Genomic DNA, 17,658 nt, shown 5'->3' with positions numbered 1-17,658 from the left:
GAAGTTTAGTTTAAAATTTTCATTCTTTTTTTTTAAATAAAAACTGGACTGCATTATTTTCCCAATCAATGATTGATATCTGGAGAAGGCAAGAAAAAAAGTGCATACATGTTTCATACCAACATCAACCTACGCCTTCTTAACTTCATTTACTTAAGCACAAAACTAAGGGCAGATAATTTTTGATTAAACCTTGCACATTTATTTTATGAAGAATATTCGATAGTCTGTGACAGATGCTATAAAAGCATAGACATATTCAAGAGCAGTAATCGTTGAGCAAAGTCTCCCTTTACAATTTGTATCTCCAGCGAATTCCATCTCAGCTCTTTGTGTTGTTGTGATTGTTTAAAATCTGCTGCTTGCGTGCATCTTTTTGTTTTTTGCAAATGCTCTTTTAGTGTGTTTTTCTGTTCTTTTGTGTTGTTTCTGTTTAATTTTTCCTGAGGAATAAGACATAGTAATCTGATAACCAACTTGATAGAATTTTCACCATACAATTGCCCGATATATTCTTCCATAATATAATGGATAGAATAATTGTTTAGTAAAAATAGTTAAAAGTGAGAAACTGGAAAAAATCATTAAAAAAATCCAGAATTTCATAATATTTCATTGTTATTTATATTTTAATATTTTTCAAACCCTTCACTTAAAGTAATATAGATATTTATATACATCCTGATAAAAATGGAAAATACTGTGGACCAAAAAAACTTCTTTTTTTTGCACAGTAGTTTTCATCTCCTTCTCTTCTCTCCTCCTCACAATCGTATTAATTTTCATTAGCATTGTTAAAACAGATTCACTTTTTTTTTAAGTGAAATGCCTTTGGCAAATTTTGTTTTAAAATCCATGGTGCATTTTAAATTAGAAAATATAAAATATGCTATCAGAGCACAGCATACTGTAGACTAATTAAATTAGACACTTACGATCGCTCAGTAGCACATCGATGGAGGGTGTCATTCCAAAATATATTGCAAATCCAAAAGCACAATTCATAATTGACATTAAGTTGAATATAAGGGTGAATATCCAGTTCACCTTAATTTCCTCTCCGTCCGTTTATTCGCGCCATTTGGATTGGGTGCTCACTCATTGTGGGTATTGAGGAGAGGCTTGAGTTGAATGAGAGGTGGGAGTGGGGTTGATTTGCGATCTTGGTGACTAAGAAAGCATTCAGCAATAGGCTTGGAGTGAAGATAATGTGGTCTCGTGCTTTAGGTGCTAAAATGGATGGGCGATAAATAGAATGGATTGGCGAAGAGTGATTGGGAATTACTAATGTTAGAAGACAGATGGAATATCACGAACCTCGGTCGTTGGTACTGTCTGAAGCTGCTTCAAGTTCTAAATATTTTACTAAAATTTATATATTTCCTTAAGTATTTATTTATTTGGATAATACAATTTTGTTTATTTCTACACACACACACACGAAAATTATTTGTTTTTTAAATGTTTATACAGTACAGAAATGTCTAAAATAGCATACGCTTATGTCTCTAAAACTGCTACTACAATTTTTGTAATTTTAATTAGATATTAAGTTTAATACACCTATTGATTCTGGAAAATATGAGAAGTTTCCTATATGCAATAGAGCATGTATAATTGAGTATTCTTTAATTAGATGCCCAGTATATGAAAGAATGACATCAGTCGACAAGAATTTGAATTCTTTGTTTCTTAGAACTAATACATATTTTAATTTTTCTAACAATATTCAGAAGTTGCCGAAGTTACTTATTGATTACTCGATCATATCTTTTACAAAATAAGGTCAGAGAACTCATTAAGGTCAGTTATTGGAAGCAGGAAATACCAGAAATCGTTCCGCTAGACGATAATCCTTTTCCGCTGCTCTATTTGCTGTGATTTATTAGCTAATCTTTGCAGTTCCTAAGGTACAGAAACAGGGTAGACATAAAAATACAAGAACGTTTTTAATATTTAATGATACTTGTGCGTGCTTAATTGAAATAATAACTCATACAATTTTTATAAACATTAACTTATATGTACAATTTATATTAATGCTCTAGCTATTAATTTCATAACTTTTTCAGAACAAATGTAAAAAAATAACATTAATGCTGTGATATTTATTTTTTTCATATAAGAATTATGTGAAAATGTATTGTTATCAATAAAATAACTGACATGATTTTGATTATTTCCCACTTTTTGGTTCTCTTTCAATTAGAAGGAATCATTTTCGGAGTTTGTGCGTCTTTAAAACTATAAGACATAAAAAATATCTAATTAAATTAATTAATTAATATTATGGGAACAATACACTTAAGTTTTAGAACTGCTAAAAGTTTGGGAAATCTCAAAAGGAAAGCCTGAGATTTCAATTATTCGTCAGAAAGTGAACACTATAAGCTCAAAAGTGGAATGAAATAGACGTATGAAAATCTTCGGGTTTTTATTTGCACTTGTAGCAAATTTTAGTTCAAATCTGTCAAATATACTATTCAACTGGCTATTAATGTGTATTACAAACAAGAAATTCAAACTGACGTAAAAAATATTGAATAAAATAATAAAAAAATTAAACGGTTTTCGTGTATTTTACCCTAAAATGATATATCGTTTGGAGTCATCTATTGATAAGATGAATTGCTGTTTAAAATAATAGTTATTTTCAATGGTTAATACAAACTATACCTGACTTCCCAAAGGAACTCAATCCCAATTTTTAAAATTCTTGTATAAAAAGCCTTAAATTATAACTTTAAATATTCATTATACACTTTTTCTACGGTAAAATGGCCAGAAAATATTTTGCTGATAATGATCACACGAAAGATTGATTTCCATTAATACATGTTTTGAGTCCATCTAGAAATGCAGTTTTATATTTTTAAATGTTGCTGTATATTGTGATGTGTATTATATAAATTAGTTAATTACTCAGTCGTATAACTTTTAACTGAATTATTGGTTGATTAATAAAGAATGAATAAATTATATTTTAGTAAAATTATTCTTTATTTTTATTTAATTTAATTCAACCACTGAATTACTAATAACATTTTCCTCCAAATCAAATTAATATATGAATAATCGAAGTCAAAATATCACAATCCAAAGAAGCAATACATTTGAAAGAAGAGAAATGAAAACATAAACGAAAAATATTAATTATAGGAATCCATAATCAAAAACTTCTTCAGGGAGTTCTTACTATAGTAATTATTAATAGTTTAATATCATTGTTTTTAATTTATTTTTACTAAGGATGATTAAAAAGGCATTATTATCATTTTAGTGTAATATCTGTGTTCCTTAATATTAAGTAAATTCATTTGAATTAATAATTTAAAAACACGGAGAGATTCAAAATTGTACTCATTTCATTTAAATATTTTTTAATTTTTTAAAAAATGTGCTGCTTATTTTGTTAAATTTCCCTAGGCGATCAAAATTTCATTTAACGTTCCTATAACATACATTAACATTCATTTAACATTAATATTCATAAAGTAGGGAAATTCATATTTTAATTAACAGAATTGTAAAGGTAGAAACGTAAACGATTTCCTAATTCAAAGAAATTGGTTTACAAAGAATGCATCATTTCTTGAAATTCATTTAATCAACACTTTTTTCGATTTGAAAATCTGAAGAAATTTTTACTCATCAAATAGCCAAAATAATAGTCAGGAAATATAAAAATTTCCAAAAAAAATATTCAGGAATTTGTTATGAATTCGAATTTAATTTAAAAGCAGTATTTTTGCTTTTGCAATAATAAGAAGAAATAATCGCATAAGTATAAATAATCAGAAGAATTTAATCAGAAAATATTTGAAATTCGCAAATTGAACCAAAATTACATGATGAGGTGAAATGTTAATAAAATTGTTAAAGAAAGCTGTCCTTAATTACTAAATGGTTTCGCTAACGTTTCGAATGTTCTTGTTTTACTTATTTTCTATCATTAACGATAATTGTCCTCAAACCTGTGAACGACCCAGGGGGTGATTGGAACACGATTAGGAACCATGCACAAATAGAAAAAAATATCAAACTATTAATCATTTTAGTTAAGGTAATGGATATCATTTTATTTCAATCAGTATTTGCCTTTGTTACTTTCTAACTTAATCTGGACGAACTAATATTTCTTTTTTCTAATATTCCAAGAAGAAAAAGAAAAAAAAAAAAAAAAAAAAAAGAAAGAAAGAAAAGTGGTCCTGCAAAATACTTAATTTTCCGATGATTAATTGCCGTGCCGCTGCCTGCATGACTAATGAATTGTCAATTTGTTGTTAATTTAATTCACCATGTAAGACGATGGAGCAAAACTAATAAAGTTAGCTAGTCCGTCTTTTAATTGGATTTCAAGCGCTGTTTACTCATTAAATTATTGCATCAATTCTTTGGAAATTGAGTGTTTAATAAAACATGCCCGGTTAGAAAATAATGCATTTTTTCCCTTGAATTCGACTCAGTGGAGTAGTCTGTTTTTATCTTATTGTTTTAATAAAACGTATTGATTGACGATTTGATATGTAGTTGAGAAAATGTTAAGCCCAATTTTCAATAAACTACTAGTCTTATAAAAGTTATATTAATGACAATAGTTATTCACAAGTATGAACCCTTGTTGCCACTTCTTAATTAAATATTTAAGTTTTATGAAATTGCAGCGATTTTTTAAAAAAAATTACTTTCAAATGTATTCTTAAATTGTTTGTTGGACTCAATAATTTGATTAACTTGCTGATTGAAAATTGCTGCAAATGTTGATACTTGTCTCTTAAGAAAATATTAAGGGACAAATAGAAAATCATTAAAAATGTATGCATGCATCATCTTTGATAAGCAAGAAACTTTTTAACAATTTGATCTAAAAAATGTCAATCGAAATTTTAAAGTCATCTTTTTTCTCTAAAATATAGCTAGATATATTGATAGATTGGTCAGTAGATCTCTATCAGCTTCTCAAAGTAATTATTTTGATTTAAAATAAAGATTTTTTAAAAAAAAATATTGATTTCAATATTGCAGTGGAAACTTCATACCCCGTCCGTTAACGTCACTGAATGAAATAAAAGAAAGGGATTTCTAAAGATAAAAAAAAAAGAAAAAAAAAAGAAAAGAAAAGAAAAAAAAAAAAAGGTAGAAATAAAAATGCGATTGAAATTCAATAAAACCACAATAACTTAAATATATATGTCAAAATTAATGTAATTAATATATTATTATTGATAATAATCAGTGAGAAATCGATTAATTACTTTAATCAGTTATTAATGTTGGCGTCCTGGCATAGGGATAAAGCGTGATCTGGGCAGCCAGGGTTCGATTCCCGGTTCGGGCATGGTTGGTCTTCTGTGTTCTATCTGTGAGGTGTGTGAATGTACACCCCACCCCTTGTAAAAAGGGGTTGTGCAAGCGAATGTGCCATAAGTCACAACACAGGAACATCAGTTATTAATAATTATAATCGATTTATTACATTAACCATAACATATATATTTTTATAGAGGAAATGTTTTTTGGTGTTTAAATTAACAATTAATGAGCAGATGAGTTTGAGTTCTGATCGAAATCACAAGACTGCATTTCCAAAAAAGTAAGTTCTTACGTCAGAAATTCTTCGATTCGAGAAGTTTAGATTCCTTTTATTCTATCTACTTATTCTTGCAAGGAAATTCTAATAATTTCGAAAATATTGTCTTTTACTTTTCTGTATAATTTCTTTACCAGTCTTCTAATCTATTCTGCTATGCAAGGTGGAAAATGTATATATTTTAAGATAAGATCAATCTTATTCAGTTAATTTAATCTTTCATTAAATGCAATTATCTTTTATATGTCTTAATCACTTCGCTCTTCTATAGTGGGGGAGTGTGGAATAAATTATATTCACTTTCCTGTTGGGTATAGTTATATTATTGAATCGAAGTATCGCCACTTCAATGATTAGAAGTACCTACTATGACAAGGGCTCTGTCAAGGCCGATGATAATAGTATTCCAACATCATTTCCCACCGCTTGCTGTTGACATGGTGGTCATTCAATTAAGTTCTGGATGTTAAAGCAGATCTGTGGTTATTCCGGTGTAGTGACATATTTGCTGATTAGAAGAATGATGAATGAAAATAAAGGACTATAACAAAATTTATCTTTGGTAGTGTTTCGGATGTTCTCATACTTAGAGACAGCGTATGGACGCTGTAACATTCCTCGTTTCCCGGTACTGATAAGACATTTACAGCCAGCTGTGTGGTCGCTGTTGATTACTAAACTCCTCGTGATAGCCAGATGGTGGATCCTTTCACCTGGGTAATTTCGCATCTGTTCATTAGCGACTACAGTGAAAGACCACATGTGGGAATTCCTCGCCCAAGAGATATTGATAGTACCTTCAAAGAGAAAGGGGTGTCCAAACATCTGGATGCTAAATGTTTCTCATTGTGAAAGGACTATGATAACTCCGTGTTCCAGAATAGTCAGTTATGAAAGGTGCATCACTAAAAGGACCTTCCCACGACCGACTGTCGCCACTGAGGGAGCATATTGCTGAACCCCAATTGACCGAAAGAGAGCTCAAATGACCAACGTAAATTAAGAGGTGGAAATTGTCGCCGAAATAAAGTGCGGAGATTTTTTTTTTTTTTTTTTTTTTTTTTTTTAGGGAGAGGAGAAGAAACGAATTGCTCGCAGACTGTTGGACTTCGCCCACGAGTTCGGAGTCCGAGAACTATCCCTGGAGTGGTCGTGTTGACTAACAACCTGTTAGTTCCCTGTGGTGTTGTTTCTCCGTATTGATGGAGAACTGAGTTTTCAAGATAAACCTTCGACTTCGACTGTTGTGTCTCCTATTACAAGTCTCCTATACATAGTCATAGTCTATATATATATATATATATATATATATATATATATAGAGAGAGAGAGAGAGAGAGCTATAAAATAAAGATTTGTCTGGAAATTCTGCTTCGTTATTTGATCAGTCTAGATCAAGACATTACAACGCGAATAAACCGAATTTTACGGTTCCGAATATTTTACGGTTTGGATGCATACCTGTATATTAAAATCCATTGTGAATGTACACTTAAAATGAATTGTATATTATTCAATTATTTGAATTATTATTGAATTATTTATTAATTATTTAAATTTCTGAATTATTTATTCATTGTAACATAAATTCCAATAATCAAAACTAATACAAATTTTTGCAACAACGCTTGCAACTTCTTCCAATTAAATCACTATGGTGATCAGGATGGCCGAAGGTTGTTGTGTCACTTAGCAGACAGATAAACAGAAAAAATCGATATAGGATAGAGGACATTAGGGAGAATGTTCACAATCAAGTAAATCGATTAATGTGAGTGGTCAAGGCAGTGTCCAACTTGAGAGCGAATCGACTCATTTAGTTCGCTATCTCACGGCTGTTTGCATTCATTAAGTCTCTGGTGTATAGTTCTCAGAAGCAATAAATAAATAAATCGAATCAAACCATCTGTACAAAAACGATAAAATCAATAACAATTTGAGTTTTCCACAAAATGGATAGAATGTTTATTTTCATTACATCTTCTCAGTTGTTCGAAAGTATTTCTTTAAATTATTCTATTACGTATTTTCTAAGATAAAATATAGTTTTATTCAAGCCTCAATAAGAAATAAATTCTAAATCTAAAAGATCTAGTATGAAGAATATGATATTTCTTGAGGAAAATACAGTGTATTTTGTTGAGTAAAAAGTAAGAAAATTTAGCAGTCTATAGCATGATTTGAGGCAAAATTCTAAAATTTTTCTTATTTTTGACTTCATTGAAGCACAATTTTTTTAACAACTCTGATAAGTTTGCATTTAAGAATGAAAAATAAAATAGGCTGTCGTAACTTTAGTTTATATTAAACAAAAAGAAGTTTAGAACAGAATATTTGCTTAAAAACTTCGAAATACTTCGAAACAAGATGATTTTCATCATGGGGGGGGGGATATTTTAGAAAGAGAAAGGCAAAGTTTAATAATATGTTCAGAGAGCTATGTATAATATCCATCAGCTAAGTATAAATAACATCTATACACTTTCTTGATAACAATATTTCTGAGAAGGAATGCTTAGTATAAAATGAATATTAGCATTCATTTGTATTTATTTAATTCTAAATTTTGTAACAATGTGTTGAAAAGGAAAAGAAATACCAAAAGCAGTAAAAAGTACTACATCAAAAATGAATACAGTGACAAAAAAAGTGAACAATTAAGTTAGATATCTTGTGAAATTAGGACTCCAACTTATGACTTTTCAATTTTGAACCCTACTATTAGTCACTAATTAAAAACAATTAATATTTTTAAATCAAAAATCACTATTTTTCTTGATTTACTCGATAAAAAATTAACATTAAAAAGATTAATGATATTAACATGATCACAAAATTAAAATCGATTTCTAAATATAGCATAGATTACATCTATCTTAATGTTACATATTTCAGATTGTTCAACCATATTTAGGGTATATCGATATTAATATTAGTCCTGGATCCATAAAATTCAAAAAGAAAATCGTTCTTTTGATTAAAATAACACATAATACATGCACCAAAAAGTTAACTACAAATTGATGCGTCTGAAATTATGTTGCGAATTAATTCATGCACCTACTGCTGAAAAAGACATGCTGTGGTATTCAAAATCGAAGAGGAATTTGGCTTTTAATATATACATTGAAGTGACAAAAGTCATGCGATACATCCTAATAAGATGTTGGATCTCCTTTTGCCCAATGAAGGGCAGCAACTTGGCATGGCATGGACTCAACAAGTCGTTGCAAGTCCCCTGCAGAAATATTGAGCCATGCTGTTCTCTATAGACGTCTATAATTGCGAAAGTGTAACTAGTACAGGATTTTATGCACAAACTGATCTCTAGATTATGTTCCTTAAATGTTCGATGGGATTCATACCAGGCGATCTAGGGGGCCAAATCATTCGCTGGAATCTCTAATTCATTTGAATTCTGCTCTTGGAGATAGCCGTTTAGATATTCTTCTTCTTATCATTTATGTCATTTAAGGACAAGAAAACAGCTCGAACAGGTATGATATAAAATATAAACTGGTTCTCAATAAACATATATACTTAACATTTGGAAACTGATGCAGGATCAGCATTTTTTAAATCGAATATAATATGGCTGAATCGATTAAAGGTAAAAATGGAACTCCTTAGTTTGCATGCATAGTTAATGAAATAATTACAAATTCCCAATACCGCTTCCTTGTCATGTAAGTTTCATGATTGATAAAGAAAATTACAGCGGATGGATACGAATTAATGACCGATTCGGCGATAAAAAAAATCAGGAAAGGAGAAGAATTATTGTCTCATCTATATCAGAAACCGAAATCTGAGGACTGTTTCAAAAAATTTCATTTGGAATCTCGTGCTATCGAGATACTATTAAAAGCTGAGGCGCTGACATAAATGACTAAACGATCAGATATTCGTTCGAGCCGGAATAATGTATTTATTTAGTTTATCATTTACTATCAAATTGTATAGTATGTTTGGGCATATTCTCTATTTGGAATAAAAATTAATTTTCCGTTATCAAGCTGAATAGATCACTTTTAACGTGCACTCACTCGGCGAGTTTAGTAACAATATATGAGGAACCCTGAAATTAGTTTTTGACAGTAGTAGAAAATAGATTTATGTGCTTGTTGTGTGACAGCAGTTGAAAACTAATTTTTGCTTTCCTGTTGGGACAGAAGTTGAAAATTGATTTATCTTAGAAAGGGGAAAAAACCCTTCCTTCAAACTCACAAGAATAAAGATGACTCAAATGATTTATTTAGAAAAGCTTTCCCATGATATATTTTTACTTCAACAAGACACCTGAGCATAAGCCAATCTTCCGATAAGCGAAGGCAATATTAAAAATATTAGCAGTCTACATTCAGATTAACTCATTCCTTTATTCAATTTAATTTGTTAGTTTATGTTCTTTTCTCACAATAAATCGAATGTTACTAAATTTTTGATGATATATTTGTAAGAGTTCATTTGATGTTTCCAAGTTTATCACGATATAATAGATCACAATATATTAAATATTGAACAAAATTAACAATATTTGCAATATAAGTTTCTTTCCAGCAATAGAGAGATTCTTCTTTCCAGCAATAGCAAGATTAATAATATTTGCAATATAAGTTTCTTTCCAGCAATAGCGAGATTCTTCTTTCCAACAATAGCAAGATTAACAATATTTGCAATATAAGTTTCTTTCCAACAATAGCAAGATTAACAATATTTGCAATATAAGTTTCTTTCCAGCAACAGCGAGATACTTCTTTCCAACAATAGCAAGATTAATAATATTTGCAATATAAGTTTCTTTTCAGTAATAGCGAGATTCTTCTTTCCAGCAATAGCAAGATCAACAATATTTGCAATATAAGTTTCTTTCCAACAATAGCAAGATTAACAATATTTGCAATATAAGTTTCTTTCCAGCAACAGCGAGATACTTCTTTCCAACAATAGCAAGATTAATAATATTTGCAATATAAGTTTCTTTCCAGTAATAGCGAGATTCTTCTTTCCAGCAATAGCAAGATTAACAATATTTGCAATATAAGATTCTTTCCAATAGCAAGATTAACAATATTTGCAATATAAGTTTCTTTCCAGCAACAGCGAGATACTTCTTTCCAACAATAGCAAGATTAACAATATTTGCAATATAAGTTTCTTTCCAACAATAGCAAGATTAACAATATTTGCAATATAAGTTTCTTTCCAACAATAGCAAGATCAACAATATTTGCAATATAAGTTTCTTTCCAGCAACAGCGAGATACTTCTTTCCAACAATAGCAAGATTAATAATATTTGCAATATAAGTTTCTTTCCAGTAATAGCGAGATTCTTCTTTCCAGCAATAGCAAGATCAACAATATTTGCAATATAAGTTTCTTTCCAACAATAGCAAGATTAACAATATTTGCAATATAAGTTTCTTTCCAGCAACAGCGAGATACTTCTTTCCAACAATAGCAAGATTAATAATATTTGCAATATAAGTTTCTTTCCAGTAATAGCGAGATTCTTCTTTCCAGCGATAGCAAGATTAACAATATTTGCAATATAAGTTTATTTCCAGCAATAGCGAGATTCTTCTTTTCAGCAATAGCAAGATTAACAATATTTACAATATAAGTTTCTTTCCAGCAATAGCGAAGTTGAAGAATCTTTGAGATCAAAGTTCTGCCAACTTATTGCATATTAACGAAAATCTATTTGCTGTGCATTGGTTTGCGAATATGGTAAAAAGTGCGCGAATTTAAAAGCTTTTAAAGAAAGAAAGAAAAAAAAAACCAGTGGAGACCCAAAACTCTCTAATAAATTTGTCATGCCAGAGAACGTCTTGCATGGCACTAGTGTATAATATTTACGATATATTAACTTTTAACTTGAATTCAGCATTTTTACTGAATCGGTCTAGTCATCCTTGACAAGTTATCTGGCGATTAATCGCTGACATGCCATTAATAGAATCTGAAATTCGAATTTCTATTTTAGATATATTTTCCTCAACAGATTGAAAGAAAAGTTTGACACAAAACTGCACTTGTAGTAACAAATTCTCATACAAAATTTGATATATTTAAATTACTGTGTATTCGAACACGTTGATTTATTTCTGAAAGTACTGACCGACAGTGAGCATAAAAAAAAGAAAATCGTTTACTTGAATCATTATTTTGAAATATTTTGTTGATAATTATGTAGTAAACGTTTCCAGTTTAAAAATTGAAAGAAAGCGTCACGCCATAGTAAAGAGACCCTAAAAAAATGCGACGTGAGAAACATTGTGGCAAGGAACTGAAATTTATGAATTTCTTTATATAAATCTTATTTCAAGAACTCGAACGTAGAAAATGAATTACGCATTTCTCAAAATTGCAAGAATTTTGACGGATTATTTTTTTGAGTCCTCTAATAATGTCAAATCTATTCATAGTATAAAATGAAGTCTCCTGAAAGTGTCTATATGTTTGAACTCGAAAAACTCGAGAAATATGTAACTGATATTGGAGATATTTGTATCATATTGTACGGCATTTAATGGAGAAGGTTTTAACATATTGAAATCATATCAAAATTAAAAAAAAGGAGTTATATAATTGCAATTTTAATTATTTTCCCACTACGATTCGCGCATGCGTAAAACACTTATCAGCGCGATCGAAAATTTCAATTTGCGCATGCGCAAATAGCAAGAGTTGTGGTGTGCATAGGCGATACATTTCTTTGTTTACCTCTGTTTGTTAGTCAATCACGCCAGAACGGTAGAACGGAATTGGATGAAATTTAGCAGAGTGATAGATTATAGTCTGGAGTGGGGATAGGTTACTATTTATTCCAGTTAATTGTGTGGTTAATTTTTTATTAATTAAAAACTAACTTTCCATCCAAAAATCTTTTCATTTTCCCACCGCCAGATGAGTAAGGCTTCAGTCTTTTTTTTCCCCACGCTAACGAGGTTAGGCTTAACATGTTTTTGACCGATTATTTGAAACGATTCTGTTTATTTTCTTAGTGTTTGATGCATTTAAAATTAAACGTTGTTAATTAATCGATCTTTCGAATTCATTCTGAAGTACTTTTAAATTAAAATAAAACAGAATAAATGAAATTAAAAATTTCTAGTCTGCATTGCGTTACCCCAACTGGCGTAGAAAACTCACGCATTTGCGTTACTCCAATTGGTGTTGAAAATACACGCATGCGCGATTTGTTCTTATTGTTGACAACTGTATTTTCATTTTAATTAAAAGTTTAAAAATTATGTGTATTTTTCTGTTGTAGCTATCTCAATCTCGATCGATAAATAAAATAGACTGATTTTTAAAAAAAAATACGGACTTGATTTGAATCTTCTGCTAGTCCAACTCCGCAAGGACCGCAATATAGCTCTGTCTGTAGCTTCCTCGGGCATTGCTGCAACTTTGCTTAACGATGGCTGGACGGCACTTCCGTTTTCTAATTGCCGCTTAATCTTGCAAGCTGTATACGGTGATACCCCAACATGCAACATCACCAAAAACAACGACCGGGGAGTCATTTTGCAGCAGTGCAAGTTAATATTATGGGACGAGTGCACAATGTCGCACAAGCATGCATTAGAGGCATTAAATCGCAGCCTACAGGACATCCGCGGCAACTAGGCGGTGATGGGCGGCGTTGTCGTTTTGCTCACAATGACCTGTTTGCAATTTTAGTGAGCACTTTCAGACTATCAAACCCCCTCCAGCTGTGGGATAAATACAAGGACGCTTTATCAGAAGATATCGTGCATAGGCTGGACGGCACTCACAATGACCTAATCATTAACGGAGCTTAGGTATTGATTGAGGCGCAAGATGCCTAGGTCAGTTCTCATGCATTTATCAAAATATCCAAACGAACGAAGTCGCGGATAATAGCTAGTATAATGTGAAAATTACATTAATACTGTAGTAACCCTATTAGGGGTGCAATAGTTTTTTCTTCTTTGAATTTTCTTAATTCACATGTAATGCAGTTTTCCTCTTTCATACGCAACTCAAATGATTTCCTTTCCTCTCTTTTCTCGAATTTTTGTAATTTACTACTAACACGCTGTTATTCTTTTCATTCTTATAGTACATTCTATTGCATTAAGTATAATGTGGTTTACTACTTTCCAATTTTATATTTTTTACAATACCGTTCTTTGAAGACTGCTCATGTTTACATTAATCCTAATTACTGCCGTACGAACTCTGTAGATGTACAGGGTGATTATAATTAAATAAAGTATGTAATTTCATAAATATATTGTTTTAAGCTTTTGTTTGTCAACATCACGTTATCTTAAACGAACTGTTTGTAAATACTGAAGAAATTTTAAAGAATTTTGTTGTTGAAAATTTATATGAAATGGATCAGAAGAAATCATATCACCTAAAAAAATGTAAGAAAAATAAAAACCGCTTCCAAACAAGTACTAAAACTTATTGAAATGAAATAAAAACAGAAAATCGTTCACCAATTTTTAAACAGCAGCTTAAAAAAAAAAAGAACATAGCAACTTCTGCAGACATTCTTTAAGTTTTGAGCATCAGAAGTATTTCCTCTTTAACATGTTTTAATGCTTAATTATTTAAATGAGTTAATCACCAGATTGATAAATGTAGTGCTTGCATTAAAATGCATAAAATATATCTTGAGAATAAGAGTAGAAATGAATAGCACTGATTTAAAAATATCATGCACAGAATTTTAAATATAGAAAAGTTAGAATTCTTCGCAAACATGTTTTCGAAATCTATTTGTTTGAAACACTTGACTACATTGTTATTTTGCATTTTCTTGCTCAATGTGACATTTCTATCTGTGCGAAGTAATCCCAGATATTATACATGTCTAGAAAATAACAACATAAGGATAAATCTTATATAAATTTTTAAAGTCCAGATAGGATGAAAAAATGATGCAATACCATGGAAGTTATTTGCATTTGCTACGGTTTAAGCTCGAAAGCTGTTAATCTACGGATTCCCTAACTAATTTGCATATTAACTGATTTGGTCCATTAAAGTGCGGCATCAAGAATTTTCAGCATTTGAATTAGGTAATGTGCACATAAGCAGTTTCCGTATCATTAACATACAAAAGTTTGTTTCTGTCGTTTCCTTTCGCTACTTCTTCCACGGCAAAGTGTCAAAAAATGTGACTAAAAATCTAAATGTACCACAAAAAGGCATGCTTGTCTCAAAAACCAATTGCTATGCGACTCAAATTGTCACGAATCTTTTGATTTCACTAATAAATAAGCATAATTTTATTATATATTTGGCAAATTACTTTCCTTAATTGTAATAATATGTTAAATCGTTTGATTCTTTGTATTATAGTTTTTCAAATAGTTGATGATTGATTCTATCAAAGTGAATCTACGTTGTAGCTTAGTGGATCGTATTAACGTGACGTGATTAACGTATTAACGTGAATTTTTAGATGCTAAAAAATAAATAAATAAGATTATGTCAATTTCTTTAATTGCAATAATATTTTAACCGTTTGATTATTTGTATTGAAAAATGTTTTCAATTAAGTGATGCTCGATTCTATCAACTAATGTGTCGACTGCGCGATTGTGCCCTCTCGCCGATTAATTTAATTTCGTATTTCAGTGCATTCTTTATAACTTAAACAATATAACAGAAATCGGATCAACTGATCTGATCCAATCATTATAATTCGTGGAACTTCTATTTCTTTTACAAAGTTATTTATTTGGGAACTAGCCTTGTAATAATTTTTTGAATTGTCCTTCCTGTGGCGCCGCAACAGCTAAGTGGTCTTAGGCAGTTACCTAGCTTCTCTAGTCAGAAATCCAGAAACAAAATCGTTTCTGGTTTATAATACTAATAGCGGTTTGCTGCATCTGGTACCAAATTTTTACACCTTTTTTTTAAATTGATCTAATGATATTTTCTTCCCCTCTAAGACGTTCTTTTATCGTGCTGAAGCTGAAAGCCTATAAAGAAGCACGTTAATTCTGAGGAAGTGATATTACCATGTAAGTAGGTAATCGTTTCTCCTGTGGGTATAATAATGGTGTAGTGACGAATTACCTCTACTCCGATGACTGAATTTATCCCTTAAGTGAAGGGTAGACGAATCTACCGTACTATAGGCGGTTATTTTGCATCCATCTGAACATCTAGGCCATTCAGATATTTCCACATGCATTTAATTGGTTCGGGATGGTTCAGCTGTGGTGTTAAGGCTCGATGAAATCTCAAGGTTACTTTTTAAAACAAAACGAAACTCATTATTTACTCAAACATTTTAACTTGTTAATTATTTATTTTAAATTTCAGTTTTATTTCATTCATTTTACTAAAATGCATCAGTTTTCATTTATCTCTTATCATCACAAACCGCCCCACAACCACAATTCTAGAGAATATTACTGTGACAGAGGCTCGGTATTATCAATATCCCAATAAGAAAGCGAACGCAATGAGATATATACTACATGAACTTGATTAACTATACTCGTTAAAGTGTTAGTATTATTATAATATTGTATAATTAGTAGAATTTGCATATTTTGTATTTTTTTGTATAGATTTATTTTTTTAATTAATTATTTAATAACTAAGAAAATAAATCTTTTAAATCAACTTGATTGAAGCCTCCCAGGTGTAAAAATCCACCAGTGGCTTCGTTAAATTCACGATCTTATATTTGATCATATTTAATTACATTTTTGAATTGTTAAAATTATTATGCATGCACTAAATAGTAAATCGAAGTTCAACGTCTTATTTTGACAAAATAATATATACAGTTAAATTGTATTGAATTATATTACAGTTCAATACTTTTTTTAAAAATTACAAACAAAGCATTTATATCATGCAAAGCGTAATTTACACCTATTTCAATATACAATGAAGCAATGCTATTAATTCCAGTTAAAAAAATACTTTTAATGCTAATTATATTAATAAAATATATTTCATGTAAAATATATTTAATGTACTTCGTACTTATAAAACATTTCAAACTAATTAATTCGAATTTTTTTACAAGAAAAAATCAGACGATATAATTAAATCCCAAGTTATCACAACATAAATTTGCCTACCTGACAATCAATATTCAAAACGATTTCAACAAGAGGAAAACAATAGAAGTTAAGAATATAGTGCAAAAAAAAAAAAAAAAACAGCAAATTAATTTGCGCTTGGCAGAAATATGATAAATATTTAAGAACTAAATTTACTTTACTTTTAACACAAACCTTTTATTCACATTTCGCAAAAGCTATTACATTTTTCTCAACAACTTATCACATTTTCATCTTTATCGCGAACATAAAATTTAAATGTGTCTCTCCAATAAACGATTTCAATTGGAAAAATGGTTAAAATAAGAACTCTCGTATTGAAAACAACTTTCTGTCACACCTGAGAATGTTTTACACGAAAATGTCTGCTCATAAAAAATTATAACCTCATAAAATCAGATTGCCGCTTGAATTTACGACCACAAAAATATTTTTATGCATTGCTCAACATAGGAGAATTTTTTTTAAAAGGTTGTGCACAATCACGTAAAATGATATTGCAGTTATTTATTTGCGAAAATTCATGACTTAAAAACTATGAGGGCAGCAAAATATAAAATAATATTTTTTGATAATATATTATTATTATTTGAAAATTTAAGCAGCCAAAATTTGAATATCTGGATTTTATGCTCTTACGATCGACAGATATCTTTTTAATTATCGAATCTTTGGGGGTGTTATTTTTATTTATATGCAGTGTTCAAGAATCTGTCAAAATAGTTTTGAACTTTAGCAAATTTCTAGCTTTACTCAACTTAATATTTATTTTAACACCTGATAAAATATTATTAAACGCTAATACAAACACTTGATAAAATATTATAAAATATATAAGAATATTATAAATCAGTTGAAACAGAAATTGTTCAAAGCTGCTATTGCCAAAATGTAAATCAGTTATCAGTACGAAAAACAAAAATCAGAAATTCCAAAGAAAAATTAGAATAATAAGTTAAAAAAGATGCTTAGTAAATTGAAGAAAATATCATTT

General features: G+C 30.0%; 1 protein-coding gene across 1 annotated transcript in view; it reads right to left on the bottom strand.

Moving 5' to 3' along the window:
- The window catches only part of LOC129962101 (chondroitin sulfate N-acetylgalactosaminyltransferase 2-like), an 80,892-nt gene that overhangs the window by 61,109 nt on the left and 2,125 nt on the right, over window positions 1–17,658 (bottom strand). The window lies entirely within an intron of this gene.

The sequence above is a fragment of the Argiope bruennichi genome, chromosome 2 (assembly GCF_947563725.1).
Source record: "Argiope bruennichi chromosome 2, qqArgBrue1.1, whole genome shotgun sequence".
NCBI lineage: Eukaryota > Metazoa > Arthropoda > Arachnida > Araneae > Araneidae > Argiope > Argiope bruennichi.
The sequence above is the reverse complement of the archived record's forward strand: the minus strand, read 5'-3'. Positions and strand labels throughout refer to the sequence as shown.